The sequence below is a fragment of the Taudactylus pleione genome, unplaced genomic scaffold (assembly GCF_031769625.1).
Source record: "Taudactylus pleione unplaced genomic scaffold, aTauple2 ptg000040l, whole genome shotgun sequence".
Taxonomy (NCBI): domain Eukaryota; kingdom Metazoa; phylum Chordata; class Amphibia; order Anura; family Myobatrachidae; genus Taudactylus; species Taudactylus pleione.
This window is the reverse complement of record NW_028284442.1, coordinates 5962829-5985280: the sequence shown is the minus strand read 5'-3', so window position 1 is coordinate 5985280 and position 22452 is coordinate 5962829.

The window sequence follows — 22452 nt, the reverse complement described above, 5'->3', positions numbered from 1 at the left end:
ATCTGGCCACTCTACCATACAGGCCTGATTGGTGGATCGCTGCAGAGATGGTTCTCCTTCTGGAAGGTTCTTCTCTCTCCACAGAGGAATGCTGTAGCTCTGACAGAGTGACCATCGGGTTCTTGGGCACCTCCCTGAATAGGGCCCTTCTTCCCCGATCGCTCAGTTTAGACATCCAGCCAACTAGAGTCCTGGTGGTTCCGAACTTCTTCCATTTACGGATGATGGAGGCCACTGTGCTCATTGGGACCTCCAAACCAGCAGATATTTTTCTGTACCCTTCCCCAGATTTGTGCCTTGAGACAATCTTATCTCGGAAATCTACAGACAATTCCTTGGACTTCATGCTTGGTTTGTGCTCTGACATGCAGTGTCAAGTGTAGGACCTTATATAGACAGGTGTATGCCTTTCAAAATCATGTCCAATCAACTGAATTTACCACAGGTGGACTCCAATTAAGCTGTAGGAACATCTCAAGGAAGATCAGTGGAAACAGGATGCACCTGAGCTCAATTTTGAGCTTCATGGCAAAGGCCATGAATACTTATGTACATATGATTTCTAAAGCTGCCTACACAAACAACGATATAGTAAATGAACGATTTTAGTAAACAATTTTCATTCATTTTTTTCAGGGGAAAAATGAACGAAAATCGTTTACTAAAATCGTTCATTTACTAAATGTAATAAACGATTTTTTTGAACTACAAATGATTTTTGCATATTCCCTTACTGAAAATCGTTGAGTTGGTCAGTCTGACTGAAATATAGACTACAAAGTGAAGCGTTGTGAATAAATTTTTTGGATGCACTGTAAGTGTTGTGCTAAATGCTGTTTTGTAAGTTGGATACTAGGTTCTTACTCCTTGAGAGAGGAGTTGCATGCTAGTTAGAGCCGGACAGGCTACAATTTATTTTTATGTTTTGTTTATTTGGTGCTCTCAAATAAAACTAGCTGGACTGGTGTACTACTAATTGGCTGCTGTATGCAAAGGTACTACAATTTACCTCAGGAGACAGTGACCCTAACCTGATCTTGTGAAAACTTGTAGCTCCCTCTGTAGCATTTCCACAGCCATCTGGTAGTCAATTTAAACATTTCTCTCATTTCTCTCGCCTCAGGACGGCTGGATAACTAACAAGCTTAATGGAATGAACTAAGTATTCATTTTATTCCTTGGCTGCCAATTGCATGATGCCCACTCCCAATCCCCCCAATTCCTGGTGCCTTGCACTGCAGGCTACTCAGTCTAATGGTTGTTCAGGCACTGAGCCACATTCATAATAACCACCCTGACTAGGTTGGCACGATTCCAGTCATCTGGAAGCAAAAAGTTTGAAAAACGCAGCAGACTTAGGGGTCTATTTACTAAGCAGTGTTAGGAGACAGAGTGAAAAGTGATAAGGTGCCAGCCAATCAGCTCCTAACTGCCATGTCAAAGGCTGTGTTTGAATAATTACAGTTGGGAGCTAATTGGCTGGCACCTTATCACTTTTCACTCTGTCTCAGGGGGTGCTCTGTCCTTCAGGGTTTTTTTTTTCTTTCTGTGTGCGTGTTAGCCACACTTGTCATCAGCATAGGTGCGCAGGGGTGGTGTGCTGCTGTCTGTCAAGGTGCTGCTGCCTCTTCAGGGGTTCACCCTCAGTGTTAATTTTTTTTTTTGTGTGTATTAGCCAAGGCTGTCATTGGCGTAGCTGCGCAGGGGTGCTGTGCTGCTTCTGTCTATCAAAGGGCTGCTGGCCCAAAAATAAATAAACAATTATTTTTGTGTGCGTGTTAGCCACACCTGTCATCGGCTTAGCTATGAAGGGGTGCTGTGCTGCTCCTGTCTGTCAAAGGGCTGCTGGCCCAAAAATAAATAAACAATTTTTTTGTGTGTATGTTAGCCACACCTCTCACTGGCATAGCTGCGCAGGGGTGCTGTGCTGTGCTGCACTTGTCTGTCAAAGGGCTGCTGGCCCAAAAATAAATAAACCATTTTTTTTGTGTGTGTGTTAGCCATACCTTTCATCGGCATAGCTGCACAGGGGTGCTGTGCTGCTGCCTGTCAAATGGCTGCTGGCCCAAAAAAACTAAAAAATTTTATGTGCGTGTTAGCCTCACCTGTCATCAGCATAGGTGCGCAGTGGTGCTGTGTGGCTGTCTGTCAAGGGGCTGCTGTCTCTTTCAGGGGCTCACAGACAGTGTTCAAATCTAAAAAATAAAAAATATTTTTTTTTTGTGTACGTGCTAGCCTCACCTGTCATCGGTGTAGGTGCGCAGGGGTGCTGTGCTGCTGTCGGTCAAGGGGCTGCTGGCCCCAAAAAACCAACAATTTTTTTTGTGCGTGTTAGCCACACCTGTCATCGGCATAGGTGTGCAGGGGTGCTGTGCTGCTGTCTGTCAAGGGGCTGCTACGTCTTTCAGGGGTCACCCCAGTGTTCCCAAAAAAAATCAAAACAATTTTTTGGGTGTGGTTGTGTGTATAGTGAGTATGGAGGACAGTCACATGACCGGAGAGCAGGATCCACATACCCGTCTTGTCGCTGCTGGCAGCAGTCATGATGACAATGCAAGGCCGTCAAGGTCATCTATGAAGACCGATGTACCAGGGCTTAGGTCAGGCCAAAGAGTTAAGCTAAAAAAAATCAACTTTTACCCTGTTAAAGCACAAAAAATGTAAGGCTAAGTCATCTTTAGAGAAACAAAAAATTGGCAATATGCCATTCACTACATGAAGTGGCAAGGAAAGGATAAGGCATTGGCCTGTATTTATGATGACTGATGGTTCTAATGATAATGTAAGCCCCTCTGCTTGTAGGAGAGGTACAAAAAAATAAAAATTGTTAGACGAGTAAGACACCTGAACCAACTGTGTGCTCTGAAAAATCACAAATCCCAGAGGAGAGTCCAAGTGTGTCTGCTGTTGCCATGTGTGAGCCTGACCTAGTAATACTGTACTTGAAGAGGATCCTCCTTCCACCATTTGTGTGCCTTCTAACGTCGAAATTGAGGATACTTCTGTGGAATTGCACGAGGTGGATGAGGAGGATATTTATCTAGTTGGCGATAACAACAAGGATGATGAGGATGATGATGATGAGGATGTTGATGGTGAGGATGTTTGTGTAAAAACTGTAAATCAGGCAACAGTTGTTCTTGCCCATGGTGGGAAAAATCCCATTGTTGCCATTTCTGGGCAAAGGACCACTTCCACTTCTCATGTGTGAAATTATTTCCACCCAAATACAGACAACCTTTGCCAAGCCATTTGTAACCATTGCCAAGTAACAGTGAGTAGAGGTAAGGACCTTAACCATCTTGGAACCTCGTCCCTGTTACGTAACTTGCAGCGCATTCATCAAATTGGAAAGGGTATTTCAAATTCTAAAACTTTGGGGATAAAAAACTGAATAACAATCAGTCCAGTGTCACCTATCTGCTCCTTCTATTTGGATCCAAGCACTTGCAATCTCCACCACCAACACCTGCATCATCATCAACATTCTCATTTGTGATCGGAAGTAGTCCTGCATGCAATTTCATACACATGGCTGACTCCACTCCTATCCATGATTCCTCAGAAGGATCCTTGAGTGCTACGCTTGTTGCTGCTGCTGGGGGTTGATCTTCATCCCAGAAAGGGACCAAGAAGACTACTACTAGTAGTAATTAAAAATAACAATTGACTGTTAAGCAGCCCTTTGATAGAGGAAGTAAGTATAAAAGTTGTCACCCAGTTTCACAGCGCATCACTGACGCCATGACGGCTGTGTTAGTATTAGATGGTGAAATAATAAAAAATGAGGATGATAGTGTGGAGGAAGTGCAAAAGGAGGATGAGGGGGAAATTTGTGTACTATCTGACAGTAATGAGGATATTGATGATGAGGATGTTGTTTGTGTAAATCAGCCACCAGTGGCAGCAGTTCTTGCTCATGATAAAAAGAAAGCCAGAAAAGCCACATCCTGGGTGTGGAATTATTTTTTTATAAATTCTTTCAACAGCTGTGAAGGCATCTGTTCCATTTGTAAAGCCAAAGTTAGCAGAGGAAGGGACATTAACCATCTAGGCACCTCCTCCTTGTTACGTCATTTGCAGTGAGTTCATACAATTTGTTTAACAAAATTATAATTTGCAAATGAATAACAAGCAGTCCAGTATCAGCTACCAGCAGTCTGGACCAGCACATGCAATCTCCACCACCAACACCCTCATCATCAACCTCCTCCTCAATAATTGAAGGTAGTCCTTCTAAAAAATGTTTTGTGGGGGCCCAAACAAACCAAGGAGTTCAGTCACGAAAGTGTCAGTCCTAGTCGCTAAAGTATACAACAAGTAAAACACTGCGCACTGGAGTTACAAATGTGAGGTGGGATGTGCTGCTAAATGGGGGGGGGGTGTCTGCCCTCCCTTGATAACAGGTAAACACAAACACAATGTATTCAGCGCACTATCCCTCCATGTAAAACGAATGAAAATCAAGTGTATAATGTAGTCCAAAAAATTTCATTTATTATATTTGACACTGATAAGTAGCATGCATGAATAAAAATGGAGCTAGGCTGTTAATTCTCCCTAGGTGGGTGAGAAATATATGGCCTGTGGCTGGGCTTGCTGTCCACAAGATAAATGGGAGGTTGGTGTGGATGGGACTGTCTTGGGTAGACAATGCAGCATCCCGCTGTTGTCTGAGTCAATGTAGTCACTGGGTGGCTGGATGGGTCGGTGCCCGGGTGATCTTCAGTGCAGGTGGGAGACCACTGGGGCCATGGAGCTAGGTGTCTGGACCAGTAGGTCAGAGCTAGATCCAGACCCAGGTGTGCTCTGGTGAGAGAGGAAACACCGGGGTCACAGTGTGTAGCCTGTCGCTGCCGTCTGTGGGGAGGGGAGAGCCGGTCTGTGACCCTCGCTGGTCTCAACAAGGCTGACACCTCCACTTCAGATGCCTCACCTCTCACTCGCCGCCTGACGTGGCTGGATCCCTCCCAGACCTGTCCTCTTTGTCCGCGCTTCCTGCTGGGTGTTATCCGGCTGTGTGGCTGGCGTGTCTGTTCTCCGTCCTCGTGCTGCTGCTTCTGCATCAGGTGATGCTGTCACGTGACTGGTACCATCTATGACAGGCTAGAGGGAAATAGCGCTGCGATGTGTCAACTCTGGGGTGGAACAGCATGTCCAATAGGTAAAGGGATGAATGGGGTCTGGAATAAGGGTGTGTGCTCCAGCGCGTTTCTACCCCTTGGGGTCTTCCTCTGGGAGATAGGTATGTGTGTATATCCCTCCTGTGGAGTTAAATAGGCTGGTATGTCCCCACCTCTGTTTGTGATAGGTGGGTACTGATTAGCCTGTATGGCAGGTGTGCCTGTCAATCTGTAGTTGGAGGGAGATGGTCATAATCAAGACCAGGCCTATTTGTAAACATAAAGTAAATCAATGTATCTGGAATGAACTTGGTTGTAACAGATTATAAAACATGTTGCCGCTTGGTGTATATATATACATGTAGGGATAATAAGTAGTACACTTATTTTTATGTTTGTGTGTCTGTATGTAAGTTGGATCTAGTCCAAATCGGGTGTGTTACTTGGCAGGGTTCATGTTAGAATTATGTGCTAAGGAATATAAGTATCTGTTACTAACAGATGGGTGTCAATGTCATTCTAGTCACAAATAATGGACTTGACTTCATTGTCAATATTTAATCCCTGCGGAGTCAGGGTATCCAAAGTTATTATTAGCTTCAATTCTTCTTTATTTATCTGTGCGGTGTAGTTCCCCCCTCTCCAATTGGGTTTGACCAATTTGAGGGCATAGAATATTAATTTGGCAGGGTCAGACTGGTGTAATTGTTTGTAGTGTATTGAAATGGGATGATCTTCGTTCCCTTTCCTTATGTTACGGATATGCTTCCCTACTCTCTGTTTGAACGGGCGAATGGTCCTGCCTATATATTGTTTCCTGCAAGGACACTGCAATATATATACCACTCCCTTTGTGTGGCAAGTAATGTGGTCTGTGATCTTCCATTCTAATTGATTGGAGGTGGATGTTATAGACATTATGGGTTGGGTGGTTCTTACCCCAGTGGTGGTGCAAGCTGTGCATTGGCCACAATGGTAGAACCCCCCTTTATATCTGTTTGCTGTGGTAGTCCATATGTTGGTCAAAGTGGTTTGTTTGTGATCCATGGGGGCTAGGTGGTTTTTGACTAGCTTGGTGCTGATGTCAGCTGCTTTTCTGAATACAACCTTGGGAGCATCTGGTAACGAGGCTGCTAAAGCATCGTCCTGTAGTAGTATAGGCCAGTGTTTAATGATTATGTTTTTGATTTGTCTGGCTTGACTATTGTAATTAGTGACAAAGTAGATGTCCTTGGACTCCTTTGTTGTACTGGTCTTATCTCTATATTGTAATAGTGGTTCCCTATCTGTAGCACTGAATTTGTGATATGCTGCTTCAATTTTCTGTGGTGGATATTGTTTCTCAAGAAGTTGATTCTTCAAGAGGTTGCCTTGTGTGATATAGTCGCTATGTCTGGTACAATTACGTTGGATTCTCTGAAATTGGCTTATCGGAATACTGTCCAACCAGTGTTGGTGATGTCCACTGGAGGCCAGAATAAAACTATTGACATCAACCGTCTTGTGGTATGTATTGGTATGGATTTGGTTATCTGATATGAAGATGTTTAAATCAAGAAATTCTACCTGTGTCTTGCTAAATTTGGTAGTAAAGTCTAGATTGAAGTTGTTGATGTTCATATATTCTGTAAATTTGATAAGTGATTGTTCATCCCCTCGCCAAATGAAAAAATGTAATCTATGTAGCGCGACCAGAGGACGAAGTTTGCGTCGAGCTCGCGATTGGCCCATATGCGCAGATCCTCCCAATGGCTCATTACTAAATTCGCATAACTCGGCGCAAACCTCGTCCCCATCGCAGTACCAGTGGTTTGAAGGTAGAACTTGTTCTCAAACCATAGATAATTATGTGTCAAAATATGTAAAATGCTATCTGTAATGAAGTTGATTTGATCTGGTTCCATCTCTGAATCTTTGGTGAGATGATGTTTTATGCTGTCTATCCCTGTTTCGTGTTTGATGATTGAATATAGAGAAGTGACGTCACTAGTGACGAGCCAGCAGTTACTATCCCAATGTATGTCCTGTAGTTTGTTTAGAATGCTGATGGTGTCTTTGAGGTATGACTGTTGTGTCTTGACAAGGGGCTGGAGGAATGTGTCTACATATTTCTATAAGTTGGATGTGAGTGATTGGATACCTGATACAATAGGTCTGCCTGGTGGATGGATGGGATTTTTATGAACTTTCGGCAGATGGTAAAAGACCGGAATGACTGGATGTGGAATATTTAAATATGTGTATTCTTGGGTGGTCAGAATACCTTTATTGAGCCCTTCCTGAAGGAGATTCCTCAATGTTGACTGGAATTCTTGTGTTGGGTCATGTTTCAATTGTTGGTATGTAGTAGTGTCCTGTAGGATTCTATTGGCCTCAGTGATGTAGGCATCCTTGTTCATGATCACTATGCCCCCCCCTTTGTCCGCAGGCTTGATTATTATATTCCTGTTTTCTTTAAGATCCTGTAATGCCTGCAATTGTTTCTTTGTCATGTTCCGCTGCGAATGCTTAATTTTTTGTTTGCTCAGTCTGTCTAAATCTTTTTCAACCATTCTGGTGTAGGAGGTGATGAAATTGCCTGACATGTACGTCGGATAGAACTTTGATTTTGCCTTTAAATCCATATGGTGGTATTTGTCATTCACAGGTTTGTGTTGTAGTGTGGGTGTTTTCTGGAAATATTTCTTAAGTGTTGGTTTCCTAGAAAAATTGTGAATGTCCAAGTATGTATTGAATTTATTCATTCTGGTGGTAGGAGGGAATTTGAGGCCTTTGTCCAGTACTGCTATATGGTCTTAATTAAGTGGGGTACTACTCAAATTGAATATCCCTAGCCCTTTGGTCTGTAGGTCGTGTCTTTAGGCTACACTCTCCTCCTCTGCAGCCCCGTCTAGTTTTCTTTTTTGTGATTTGTTCCATAATGTCGCTAAAGTGCTTGGTTTGTTAAACTGTGCATGTCCTTTTTAATATCCCACATTAGAGTGGGTGGGAGGGACAATTCCATCTTGCACCTCTTTTATTTACATTTTGCACAATTTGGGGAATTGCCAACTGACATTATTATAGTTTATTAAACTGCCATCCTGTCTGCCACTGCTGTGTGGCAATATTTCATAGATGTCCTATATTTTTTTAAACTGCCATGCATTTGTGCCGCTGCACTGACGCTTACTTTAGCTAGCCAGCTCGCTACAGCCTTTGGCTTATATTGGTGAAAAAATAGTGAAATCAATATTGTGAGCTGTGAGGTGGTTAAAAATGCCTAGAAATGCCTGAAAATAATTGTGATTAAGGTTAATAATACTGTAGGAACAAAAACAGGCCCAAATTATGTGGTTTTAGCTGTTTATATCATTTATTGGAAAAAATACAGATCCAAAACCAAAACCAAAAAACAAAACACCAAGGAAAAAAATCCAAAACCAGATCCAGATCCAAAACCAAAACCAAAACACGGGGGTCGTTGCATACCTCTAGCTTCTTCCACAGTTTAAATGAAAAATTACATGAGACAGATATATCTTGTCGTTTTTTCTATTTGCTTGGTATTAGAACTACTAGCTATAAGAATTTGCAACAATATGAATATTGTGGGTATCCTGGCTTATTCTGTCCTTCCAGGGTATAGCAACAACAATAGAAACACCTAATTTCTCAAAATCTAGTTACAAATTGCAACTGAACACCTCAACCGTCTACATTAGAAGTCTTAAGGATAACCATGCTTGGGCACAGGTGAATTAATTAGTAGCTCAGTCTTTTGATTTACTCATCTGCGCTCAACCATGGATAGCCTTAAAACCTGGACCGTTAGGGTTCACTGAGGACTAAGTTTGGCAACCTCTGCATTAGGCTATTATGTCCATTCAATTTACAATGTACAATGTGAAAGTGATTGTATTGAAAGGCTCATATCCAGCGACGGCTCCTGCCCTCTTAGAGTAGGAGGCTGAAGAAAAAACTCACTGGCCTACTGACCAGGTCCCGGCACCTGCAAAATGGATGTGGTAGGCGCTGGTACCGGCGCATGCGCACTAGCGGTGGGGAGCCACGCATGTGCATTTTCACTGGCTTCTAAAGGGCTGCATCGTCTGCAGCCCCTAGGAGCCGGGTAGGGCTTGCTGAAAGACAGAGTAGCGACTTCCTACTCGAAGCCGCTCTATACTAATAGCAGCCCGGACTACCTGTTGTGTATCTGACTGGCAGATAGCACTTCCAATAGGAAGCCACTTCCGGTCACAGTGTAGCAATGCAGTCATAAATTTACTACACTGAGGTGGCAGATTTTACTGGGGGGGGCTGCAGTCCTGCAGCCCCTAGGTAAAATCCGCCACTGCTCATATCCCTTTCCTGCCCTTTTTCTTTTTTTGTCTTATTTTTTTATTCCTTTACTCATCCTTTAAAAAAAAAAAAAACCCATACAAATATGTATAAAAAAAGAAAAAGCCAAACCAGTGTGAATAATTCATTAGGTATCCTGATGTAAATGCACTAAGCAATGAAACGTTAATATTTCAGCAGCTCCTGTTTTGCTCTGTGTTTTTATTGTATAAGTGTTGCTGTCCCTCACCTGCATTTATTTATTAGTGGATTAAATAATCCCAGAGTACACACCTGTTATTACTAATAAATGAGCATTCTGAAGAAGACTCTCCAGCTCTGAGACATCCCTTACCTGCCAATTAGTTATTCTTCATTCTATATATCTCTTTCTCTCTCTATCTCTCGTCAGACATGTGCAGGGGAAGCATGTCTGACTTGGGACAGACCTGTGCTAGCACCTTTGCCCCGGGTGCAGTTAAGGCCCCCATGCACGGTGTGATTTTTTTTACACGATTTGTCCGTTTTCGATTCATTGGAACGACCAATCATGTAAAAAGTGCAGTGTGTGGGGATGATCACGATGTTAATGAGCACCCCCGCTGTTGTACATCGTCATCGCTGATCAATTGAATCTGCAGAAAGATTTCGACCTATCATACACGATTTGACACACATCATTCCGTGTGTGTGCATACTGAACGATGCGATGGACAATGGACGATTTGTCGTCACTGATCCTGGCCACTCCCCTCCACTATTTTTAAATGTTCCAGCAGATGCATTGTGAGGTTGTTTGCAGCCAAACGATATATCGTTTACGATTTGCAGTCATTAACGACCCATCTTATTCATTTGGTCATTTGTACAATCGTTCCATGCGTGGGCTCAATATCGTATGACCAGCAGAGTTCAGGAATTCAAGGGAAATTGCAAACGAGATTGAATCGTAAGCAAATCACACTGTGTAGGGGGGCCATTAGGGTAAGCGTAAAGGCCCCCTTACACGGTGCAATTTTTTTACATGATTTGGCCGTTGTCGATTGATTGGAACAACCAATCGTGTAGAAAGTGCAGTGTGTGGGGATGATCACGATGCCGATGCGTGCCCCCGCCGTCGCACATCGTCGTTGCTGATCAATTGAACCTGCAGAAAGATTTCGACCTATCCATGTGTATGCATGATGAACAATGCAATGGACGATGTATGATATGTCGTCACTGATCCTGGCCACTCCCCTCCACTATTTTGTACCAGCATGGTGAGGTTGTTTGCTGCAAACTATATATCGTTTACAATCTGCAGTCGTTTATGACCCATCTATATCGTTTGGTTGTTTGTACAATCGTTCCGTGTGTGGGGCCAATATCGTATGATCAGGAGAGTTCAGGAATTCAAGGGAAATCGGAAACGAGATTGGATCATTTGCAAATCGCACCGTGTATGGGGGCCTTTAGGAAGCTGGGGGAGGGGGGGGGGGGGCTTGGGTTGGCTGGGGGAAAGCTGGGGCCAATATATTCAGTTTGTCAGTTTCAGTCAATAGCAGTGGATATAACTTTAAAAAAAAAAATCAACTGATCAATGACGTTTGGATATAAGGATTATACTTTGGCCTATAATTTCAGTATAAATATTGCAAAACAGCTAAAGTACTTTTAAAAAGTTGTTTTGCCTGTAATTCTTGTGACTCAGCAAATTATATATTACAGTGAGTCATTTGCAAAACTGTTAACAATAAGTTTAATATTTATTATATTAAATCGCAGAGTTTTAAATTAAGATCACATGGAATTTTGTTCTCTTTTTTTGGGGGCGCTTCTTTTTTTGAGAGTTTAGATTCCAAAACTCAAGAAGACTTTCTGAAAGTTTTTGATCGGACTGGTTTCCTTATTGCCAGCTAGATACCTCACTCCGGACAAACCCCTTATTTCTTAATACCTTGAATTATACATTTTTACTGTATCTTGTTTGTTATTGTTATTCTTATGTTTTTGATTTTGATATATTCCATGGTTCACGCATGGAATACGTTTTTTCAATTTTATATGTGTACACCTGATACATGATATTATTGTCCCTGTATTTTGCTATTTGTAGGTGTGCTATTTCATACTTGTTAATATCTTAAATTGCTCATACACCTGTGTGTTTTATTTATGGGGTAAATTAAATAGGATGTGATTTCCAGAAAATCAGCATGATTTGATGATTCAGCAGGGGAAATAGGGGTGCCTACACCTATAATTACAGTGTCTAAGACAGAAAACATATTACATGAAAATATTCTATAGCCATATCATTACAAGAAAGTTAGAGACTGATTCAAGGAGGGTTGGTAATGCAGCCTCTCTCGTAGTAGCAGTTGCAGGAATATGAAAATGCTAATTTCAGCTTTAAGTTCGTGGGGAATGGTGCGATGGATGTACAAGCGGTGGCACGTCCACTTTCAGGGCTGCGTGGCCTGTGCATTTGTGCTGCTGATTTTAAACACACCAACATTGATGCACCATTGGTAGCTAGGGCCGTAGAGAGAGCCCTGGCGGGCCCAGGTACAGAGGGGACATGGCCTAATCGAGGGAGGCATGGCCACATCCCCTTGAGCAAAAAAAAAATCACTTTTGCAACGCCGCGCGCCAGGGAGGGGGGACGCTGTGAGCCCCTCAGCCCGGCGCAAAGCCATCGGGGGCGCGATCAGTGTGATCGCTCCCCCCCACAGGCAAAGGAGGCTGCTGGGCTGCTGTGAGAGTGAGAGAAGGGAGGGGGGGGCGGCACCGGACTCGGGCCCCTCAGGAAGCCCGGGCCTGGGTAAACAGCAACCGCCCCCCCCCCTTCTCGGCGCCCCTGTTGGTAGCATCATCGACATTTGCAGTAACCTAGGGTCTGCTCTAGCTCCTCTCCTCTAATCCAACTAACCATGGCCTAGGAAGCACTGGATTTACAACTGAGAATGCAGCAGTGTTCCCAGACACGCCTGTGACAGTGCCCTAACACGCCCACGAAATGCCCCCTTTCTGCAATCACTTTAGATCACCTAGCAGTCTCCAACAAACCGCAAACCCCTTCTCAAGTGTTAGCAATTCCTTACACAATTGTGAATGGCATCACTCACATTGGTTCCCATGTGTGCAATAAGGGTTTTTCGTGTATGCTCTGTATTAAAACGCTCAAATGCGTAAACATCGGCACTTCATCCATCTCTAAATCAGGCCCTAAGTTCCTTTCCAGATCTTCTTCATTGCACTTACTTTCTTGTAAAGATATATTTACATATTGTTTTCAATTAATATGTTTCATTTTTTTTAGACACTGTTATTATAGGTGTAGGCAACCCTATTTGTCCAGCGCTGCTTGTTGTTAACTATCTCAGTGAGAAACCATATCCATTGTTTGGGTTCCGGTCAGTAATGTCAACAGTCAAAATATCAGCACCAGAGTGTTGACTGGTTCTTAGTGTTGACAGTTAGAATGTTGACATGGACTTTAGGTTGCCAAACAATATGTCAACATTCAAAAATGTCAACATGGTTAAAATGTTTACATGTTCATAATGTCAACATTTAACATGTCGATACCAGAAAGTGTTTTGCTTATTTCTAGGGTTACAAATAGATTGTAAGGGCTAGGGATAGGCTAAAATATTGTAAGCCAATAACTGTATGTTGAAATTCTGGTGTCGACATTATGAACATGTTGACATTTTAACCATGTCTACATATTGGTTGACAACCTAAAGTCCATGTCGACATTCTCACTGTCAACATTTAGAAACTGTTGACATTATGTTGTTGATTTTTAGGTAAGCTTTTCATATCACACTCCATTGACTAATTAGACTGGTTTCATAACAGCATTTTCACACACAATCCTGACAATGTTTATTATCTGCTTCAATGTTTGTTCATTCAACCTTTACACACTTTCCTCTGGTATGAGCTGACTGCTTATCCCAACCACTCCCGTGACATGCCCCATCATAGTCTGGCAATGCAGCACTATACGTGACTGATTATCAGATCGCTGGTTGATCCCGTCACCTGCCTGGTTCCTTCCAAATAAAGGACCCTGCTCCTATCTATGTAGGTGACCTCCTGGTCAGCAATGTACTTTTGTAATATACTTAGCAGACTTAACCGATTCTCTGTTTTGCCGGAAAAGCATGCGCTATCAGTTATGTATTTTCTCCCTTTGGCAGGGCCATAGCCAGAACTAATGCTTCTAGAAAAACATCTCTCTCCGCAGCAGTTGTTCATTTTATGCTCCATACTAGTTCTCTACTTCATTTTATATCCCATAGTAGTGCTCTAGTTTGTTTCATAAGCCATAATAGTGCCATTGTTAATTGTGTGCCCCATAGTATTGCTGTAGTTCATTTTAAGAACCATAGTAGTATCCTAGTTCACAATGTGCTATATTGTAGTGCTGCCAGTACACATTATGCCACACAGTGCTCTCATTTCACATTACATATCATGCCATATTGAAGTGCCCCTATTTTTAATATGCCACATTGTTGTAACCCCAGTTCATAATATGCCACATTGTAGTGCCCCCAGTTCATATTATGCCATATTAGAGTATATGTAGAGTAGCTAGCTGATGTGGTTATACCAATCTTTTTTTCCCGTCCCTCCACTCTCTCTTTTTACCGTCCCTCCTCCTTCCTCTTTTTCCTGATACCCTTTTTTATTCCCCCTTATATCTATGTAAATCAGGGATGGGGAACCTCTGGCCCGCGGGCCGTAAACAGCCCGCAAGATGATTTAATCAGGCCCGGCCGGCTGTGGCTCTCTCTCCCTCAGCAGCAGAGTCAACATAGCGGCCATAGTCATGCATAGTCGGGTAGCATCGGAGATCAGAGGCGGGTGTCAGGCGGCGGGGCCGGGAGGAGTGTTCCGCTCACTGCTCCCACCAGTCACTGTGCATAGCACACAGGACCGCCAGCTGCAGGTAACTTGCCAAGCCGCCACCCAGCCCTTCCTCTCTGCAGTTCCAGCAGCCTGCTAGCGCTACAGGGGGGACATATGCAATCTGTCCGCACACATGTAAAACTATATGGGAGATGGGAAGCAGTTGGGAAGCCGACGGATGTAATCCTGACCGCCGGCTTCCCAGCAAGGCACTAATGACAGGCGTCGAAATCCTGACGCCTGTCATTAAACCTAGGCTGGGAGCCCGACAACCGGCTTACCAATCGAAGGTAAGATGGGCGCGGACAGCCGTGGGGGAGGGGGGGTTAGGCTAGGGGCTCCTGGGGGGGACTTAGGGTTAGGCACCCCCCTGGGAGGTTAGGTTTAGGCATTTAGGGAGGGGAATTAGGGTTAGGCACTTGGGGAGGAGGTTAGGGTTAGGCACCCCTAAGGAAGGGTTAGGGTTAGGGGATAGAATAGAGTTAATGAATACTTACCTTTTGACGATCGGGATATTCACCCCTGCTGGGCTGCCGCTGTCGGGATTTGAACCGTCGGCCATGCGGCTGGCGGTAAATCATACTGATTCCCGGGAGATGTATCAGTCTTTAGATAGACATAGAGTTGATCATTTTGTATAGCCCACGATTGATTTTTATAAAAACCCAAATGGCCCTTGACAGAAAAAATGTTCCCCACCCCTGATGTAAACAATGTTAAACTGTCTATAGGTGTGTACATACGGGACGATTCGCTCCATGAACGAAATCGACCTGTGTGTCCCCGGCAGGGGTGTGCTCAGTGTCGTTCATGATACTGAGCAGAAACACTGAACGAAATCAAGAACAATTTCATTCAGTGCCGGCCACCCACCCTCATCCCCAAACATGTTCAACCTGACATTATCCTCAGGTTGGACGGGAGGTTTGGCCGATGAACGGTAACTACCAACTACAAATGGGAGCGCGCATTGGTAGTTATCGTTCATCATTTTGTGGCTGAAACTGGACGATTTTTTGGACGACTGAATGATAACCACATTGTTATCATTCAGTCATCCACAAAATCTACCCATGTGAATGTTTGTCTACAGCCTGAATGTGTTTTCTTTCATTGGGCTCTATTTATTAACATTATTTTTACTAAAATAAAGTGAAAAAGGGTGTTTTCACACCCTTTTCACATTATTTTAGTATCACCTATAGTTATTACAGGGCAATTGGAGTAGAATTCGTAAAATTCTACTCCAACCCCTAAGTATCACTTATTTTTAGTAAGCAGATCGCATTTCCCATTATTGTAATGGGAAATGTGATCCGACCAAAGTTACTAAAAATAAATTGTAAAAAAATACCGGGGAAAGCCCTGTGATAATAATGCCACCTGGAGGTGGCGTTATCCAGGGTCTCCCCCTACTCTGCTCTAAAAGGCAGAGCAGAGCCCAGGACCAGTCCCAGTGATCAGCTGTGTGGTCTAAATAGACCGCAAGCTGATCTCTGCTAAAAAAAAAAAAAAATTCACTTACCTGACTCCATGGACCGGTGATCGGGGCTCCGGTGATGTTCTCCCTCCGGTCAGCTGTTCTCCCATGGTGCACTAGGGCCCGGTCATCAGGTGATCGGGTCCCAGTGCAGTATGGGATATCAGCTGACCGGAGGCATGGAAGACATCACCGGAGCACTGATGACTGCAGGTAAGTGCTATTAAGGGAGGGGGGGGTCATGGGGGAGGGGTTGCGGGGGGGTCTGCGATTGTGGGGCCAGGGCTTAATGATGGGGGTGGGGCTTAGCGCCGGGGGGTAGCAGCGACGGTCGGTCAGCGCATGCGCGGGCACTTTGTCACGGTATTTTTTGCAAAAATACCATGACTAGTGTGCGGAGGGGATTCGCAGGGACAGAGGGCCTGATTCAGACCTGCTCGCGAGCGCTGAGCACTCGCAAGAGGGTCGATGTTGCCCAAGTGCGCATGCGCACGACGGAGGCAGCTCCGTCGTGTAAATGCGCGAGACCCGAATAACGACGGCCAAGCCGTCGTTATGGGTCTCACACCAAAGGGGGCATGCTGTCGATGGTGAGTGACAGCACGCCCCCTTTGGTGGGCGTGCCGGGGTGTGGCTGCCCAGACGGAGGCGTTCCCATGGGAACGCCTACCGTCTGGAGCCGGCCCCACTGGCAGTGCTTTTGGCTCTGATAGAGAGGGAGTGCTTTTGGCTCTGATAGAGCCAAAAGCACTCCAGGGCTTGCGGCAATGAGACCCTACTACAAGGGTCTCGTCGCAAGCCCGATGGTCGTGATGGTCTTGACCATCGCGACCATCTTTTTGGTCGCTCGCTATAGCTGTGGGTGGTTACCCACAACTATGCGAGCGGCCAGGAGGCCGCTCTTAAAAAAGATAAGGACGGCCCTGATTCAGAGCGAGCGCTCTGTCAGAGCGTCCGGCTCTGAGTCAGGGCCAGAGCTTTATCGCAAGCTCTGTCTCTGCAATGGATTTGTAGTAAATCCCTGTGATATTGCCTGAATTCGCAATGCAAATACAGTCGATAATATCACACTACAATCTGCATTACAAATGCAGATTGTAGTAAATAGAGCCCATTGACTCTTAGTGTTTCTGTTTATCACTGCTAGTTAAAGTTTTTCACCTGTTAGCATCAGTATCTGTATCTGACTCTATTTAATTAATTAGGTTGTTCTGTCATTAGCGCTTTAGAGGTATACATATCAAAGACAAGTCCCACTTTTCCTTAGCACTGAAGGGGTTAATAAATACCTAATTTATGTGTTTACTTTGAAGTTTTTGCAGTAAAATGAATTTGATTTTATATTATTTTATATTAAATTGCCTTGTAATGAATCATCACATCAGAATCGAGGAAAATAACTGATGCATTGGCAACTCTACAGTATCATTCTACGGATGACACTGTTATTAATAGTGTTATTATCAAAATGTATTGTTTTACACTGGCAAATCCCAAGAAACTATAAAACAATGAATACATCACAGAAAGCAAGGAACAATTTATTTTTACATGGTTTCTAACAGTTCAATTTTAAATATAAATACATAAAAGTGTTCTGTATTTGAGGAATTATATAAAATAATGTATCTAAACAAATACAGAGAAAAACGATAAAAGAATCAAATAAACTCTATAAACAGAAATGTAGTTCATTATCCTGGGAGTATAGGAGAAACAATAAAAGTCATAACAGCAACCTTGAGAGACATGTATGGTGCTATTTATAAGACCAGCGAGTCCATATTTTTCAAAATTTAGCAAATCTGTACAAATGTAGGTTTTTTTTGTTCTCATTGTAATTCACTAGACCCTAAAATTTGTTAGTTTTTAGTGTGTTCCACAAGAATGCAAACACACAGTGAGTATTTGTGCATATGTATTTAAATAAATTATTTTTTGGCTTGTCACACCTCTTTAGGGCACTTCCAATTAAATAATCCCATTTATCTGAGGAAATGCGTGCATAAAAATCCCACAGAGCAGACCAACCTACAGGACTAGCAAAAGTGAAGGCCATCACATGTACAGCTATGCGCTCGCAAGTGGGTCGATGGTGGGGCACTGCGCACGCATGGCATGCGCAATGCGCGTGCGCAAGCCCCAGAGCGAGTGAGAAATTCACTCGCTCCGGGCTCGCTAGAAATGGGGCGGCTGTCGGTGTTGATCGACAGCTCGCCCCGTTTTGTAGGCGGGGAGGGGGGATGGCTGGTCAAATGGAGGCTTTCCAGAAGGAACGCCTGCAAATTGAAGGTGGCCCTACTGACATCACGAGTGATTTTAGTAGTGAGCTTCTGGCTCTATTAGAGCTGGAAGCTCACTGGGGTTTGCGGCAGATGAGACCCTACCACAAGGGTCTCGTCACAAGCCCGATGGGTCGCGACCATCGGGACCATCACCTGGCCGTTCACAAAAGCTGTGGGTGGTCACCCACAGCTTAGTGAGCGGCCAGGAGGCCATTTTTTTTAAAAAAAGTGGCCACCCTGATTCAGAGTGAGTGTTCGCTTTTTGAGAGCGGCTCTGAATCAGGGCCAGTATCAGATAAGGTATCAGGAAGCCATCTTCTGTGGATGGTAAAAAATTATATCTATGAAAAGTGTTGCAGTATTTTTATTTTACTATTGTTTTCAGGGTTATTTTAGCCAAAGATTCAAATAATATTTTCCATGCTTAATCGTCCAAAGTTTCTAATAACCTCTTCCCGAATTTAGCATTTAATACTTTAAACATAAGGATATATTTGGAACAATAAGCCTTTAAATCAGATGGACTCACAGATATTTTAGTTTACTTGGTTTTCACTGAAAAGGGAAATTCAAATGAAGACTCTGGGGTATATTTACTAAAGTGAGAGTTTCTAGAAGGGGAGATGTTGCCCATAGTAACCAATCAGATTCTACTTATCATTTATCTAGCACCTCTAGAAGATAATAGCTAGAATCTTCACTTCTAAAAACTCTCACTTTAGTAAATTTACCCTATGTCTAGAGGGGGAAGGAGATAATGGCAATGCTTCATACTCGGTTTAGTTTATTTTTAAATCAATGCCTGGTAAAAATTCATATTTGCTTAAATGCCCTTTCTGCATCAAGTCACAGGACAAGAGATAAAGCTTCATGTTGTCTGATGTCCAGGGACAAAGGAGCTGATTCAGACCCGCTCGCTATGATGCGAACATTCGTAGCTGGCCGATATTTGCAATCTGCACATGCGTATGCATCGCAATGCACGTGTGCGAACTAGTGCAAAGAGATCGGGATGCGATCGCTTGCTGCGCATAGACTGCCCAGTAGAGTGAGCGACAGGAGAGGCGGTTGTGGGTGGTGACAGGGGCTGACCACTGGAAAAAAGGGGAGTGGAGGTGCGAACGCAGGCGTGCCTGAGTGTCTCGACGCTGTTTCAGAGGTGTGCATAATTAAAAGCCAGCGTCATAGTACACGTCACTTGGTGGGATTTCACTCTGAAGTGATCGCAGTGCTTGCGGAAGGGTTTAGGCAACTTTAAGCGCTGTGATCACATCCGATGGTTCTCGATGTACCAATGTTTTCATGCACTTCCAGGAGATGACGTGCACAAGTGGGCGTCTTATGAATGGCTGATGGGCGTCTGCATACACTAAGTGATCGCACGCCAAGACATAGTGGGTGTGCTAATGCCTTGCCGTGCGATCGCCTGTCTTGCTGGGCGTGCGCTTGATTTGCATACGCAGGGTGCGAGCGAACGCATCTAGCGAGCGGGTCTGAATGAGCTCCAAAGTCCATCTGATCAGAAAGCACTAACATGAAACATTTCTTTATTTATAGAGACACAATCTTGAAGAACAATTTGAGATTGGTGTTAAAGCACTCTATAGTCAGCACATTCTTTTGTATCTCTGGTGAGCGTCATTATGACAACCATGTTGTTACTCAAAATACCCTCTAATACCAGTTGAACATTTTTAGGTTAACTTGGAAGTCCTTTTAAAGAACTTTTTTTAAAATAATCCTGAGAACCCATATTGACATGATGCCTTGGACGGCGACCTGGGTCAAGTATAATCAGGCCATTCAAGAAAAAGCTGCCATAGCTGGTTGCATAGATCACAGACACTTACATCACAATTGGGTGGGCAATTTACATGCCCATCCATTTGTGATGTCAGGCCAGACATATCGAGTGGGTGATTTGTAAGTGTATATAGCGTGCTAATCGGCCGCTCGGACAGCGGATCGGTCTGCTGACCATCTGTCATGTAAGTGTGTACCCAGCATCAGAACTGCTTGAGGAGTTTTCACTTTTAGCAGCAGCTATTCCCATAAGACTAGTCAAACTTAGTGGTACCCAGATACCTTTTGGACTCGGGAGTATCTATAATCAGTGCAGGGTGTGCGGTGCACACGAGCCCCTGGGTCCAGGGGGAACCCACACCACACACTCTGCACCAATACTTTTTCAGACTTATCTCCCCGTTGGCCAGAGTAGCGCTACACAAAACGCTGCAGAAATTTTCCCAGTGTCCTACGCATGCACAGTAGACTCTGGGCACAGACTACTGTGTCTACTGCTGTCAGTTCGCTGGCTGTCACTGGGAAAGAGGGGAGGGGGTCCCGGAGTGGGAATGCACACGAGCCTCCTCCTCTCTTAACCACTTGCCTGGCACGGTCGCATCAGATGCGGCCACACCATACTGGGCTTTTTCTGACATGGTCACATCTGCTGGTCCCTCTGCAACCGTGGCTGTCTCTCCAGCATTTACCGATCACTGCCGGACACAGTGATCGGGCATCTGATAGCACCCCCCTCCCAGTGCGGCTGCAGGCTCCAGTGTATCCCAATCACTGTGGCCAGCAGTGATCAGGCAGCCTGCGTGACCCTCCTCCCTAGTAGTTGTAAGCAGGAGCCACAGCTACTGCTGTTCCCCCCGGGCAGCCAGTGCTGCAACATCTGCTCCCAGCGTGGCTGCCTGCTGCTGTGTCCCTGGTCCACCCCTTCTCCTGGTGCTGTGGCTGCTTCATCGTCCCCGAGCTGGCCACCTCCTCCTCCCAGCGTGGCGGCTTCTGCGTCCCTGGGCCAGCCACCTCCTCCCAGCACGGCGATGACTTCTGCATCTCCAGGCTGGCCACCACCTCCCTCCTCCTTCCAGCACAGTGGCTGCATCTATCCCCAGGCCTGCCACCTTCTCCCTCCTCCTCCTGGTGCGGCTGTCAGTGCTCCAGTTGTCTGGCCGCGGCTGCTACAGCAGTCAGCGGTATCCATACCACCTACCTACTCAAGCTTCAACTCTGTCCAGATCACTGCTGGACACAGTGATTGGGCACTGGATTGTGTTATATATATGTATACAAATATATATATATATATATATATATATATATATATATATACAGTCAGGTGCATAAGTATTGGGACATTGACAGAATTTTCATATTTTGGCCTCTATTCACCACCACAATGGCTTTGAAATGAAACAAACAAGGTGTGCTTTACCTGTAGACTTTCAGATTTAATTTGAGGGTAATTACATCCAAATCAGGTGAACGGTGTAGGAATTACAACGGTTTCTATAAGTGCCTCCCACTTTTTAAGGGTCCAAAAGTAATGGGACTATCAACTCAAAAGCTATTTCATGGACAGGTGTGGGCTATTCCTTCATTATTTCATTATCAATTAAGCAGGTAAAAGATCTGGAGTTAATTCTAGGTGTGACATTTCCATTTGGAATCAGTTGCTGTCGACTCTCAATATGAGATCCAAAGAGCTGTCACTATCAGTGAAGCAAGCCACCTGAAAAATCAAAACAAACCCATCAGAGAGATAGCAAAAACATTAGGTGTGGCCAAATCAACTGTTTGGAACATTCTTAAAAAGAAAGAATGCATCGGAGAGCTCAGCAGCACCAAAAGACCCGGAAGACCACGGAAAACAACTGTGGTGGATGACAGAAGAATTATTTCCCTGGTGAAGAAAAACCCCTTCACAGCAGTTGGCCAAATCAAGAACACTCTCCAGGAGGTAGGTGTATATGTGTCAAAGACAATGATCAAGAGAAGACTTCACAAGAATGAATATAGAGGGTTCACCACAAGATGCAAACCATTGGTGAGCCTCAAAAACAGGAAGACCAGATTAGAGTTTGCCAAACAACATCTAAAAAAGCCATTACAGTTCTGGAACAACATCCTATGGACAGATGAGACAAAGATCAACTTGTACCAGAGTGATGGGAAGAGAAGAGTTTGGAGAAGGAAAGGAACTGCTCACGATTCAAAACATACCACCTCATCAGTGAAGCATGGTGGTGGTAGTGTCATGGCATGGGCATGTATGGCTGCCAATGGAACTGGTTCCCTTGTATTTATTGATGATGTGACTGCTGACAAAAGCAGCCGAATGAATTCTGAAGTGTTTCGGGCAATATTATATGCTCATATTCAATCAAATGCTTCAGAACTCATTGGACGGCGCTTCACAGTGCAGATGGACAATGACCCGAAGCATAATGCAAAAGCAACCAAAGAGATTTTTGAGGCTAAAAAGTGGAATGTTATGCAATGGCCCAGTCAATCCCCTGGCCTGAATCTGATTGAGCAAGCATTTTAC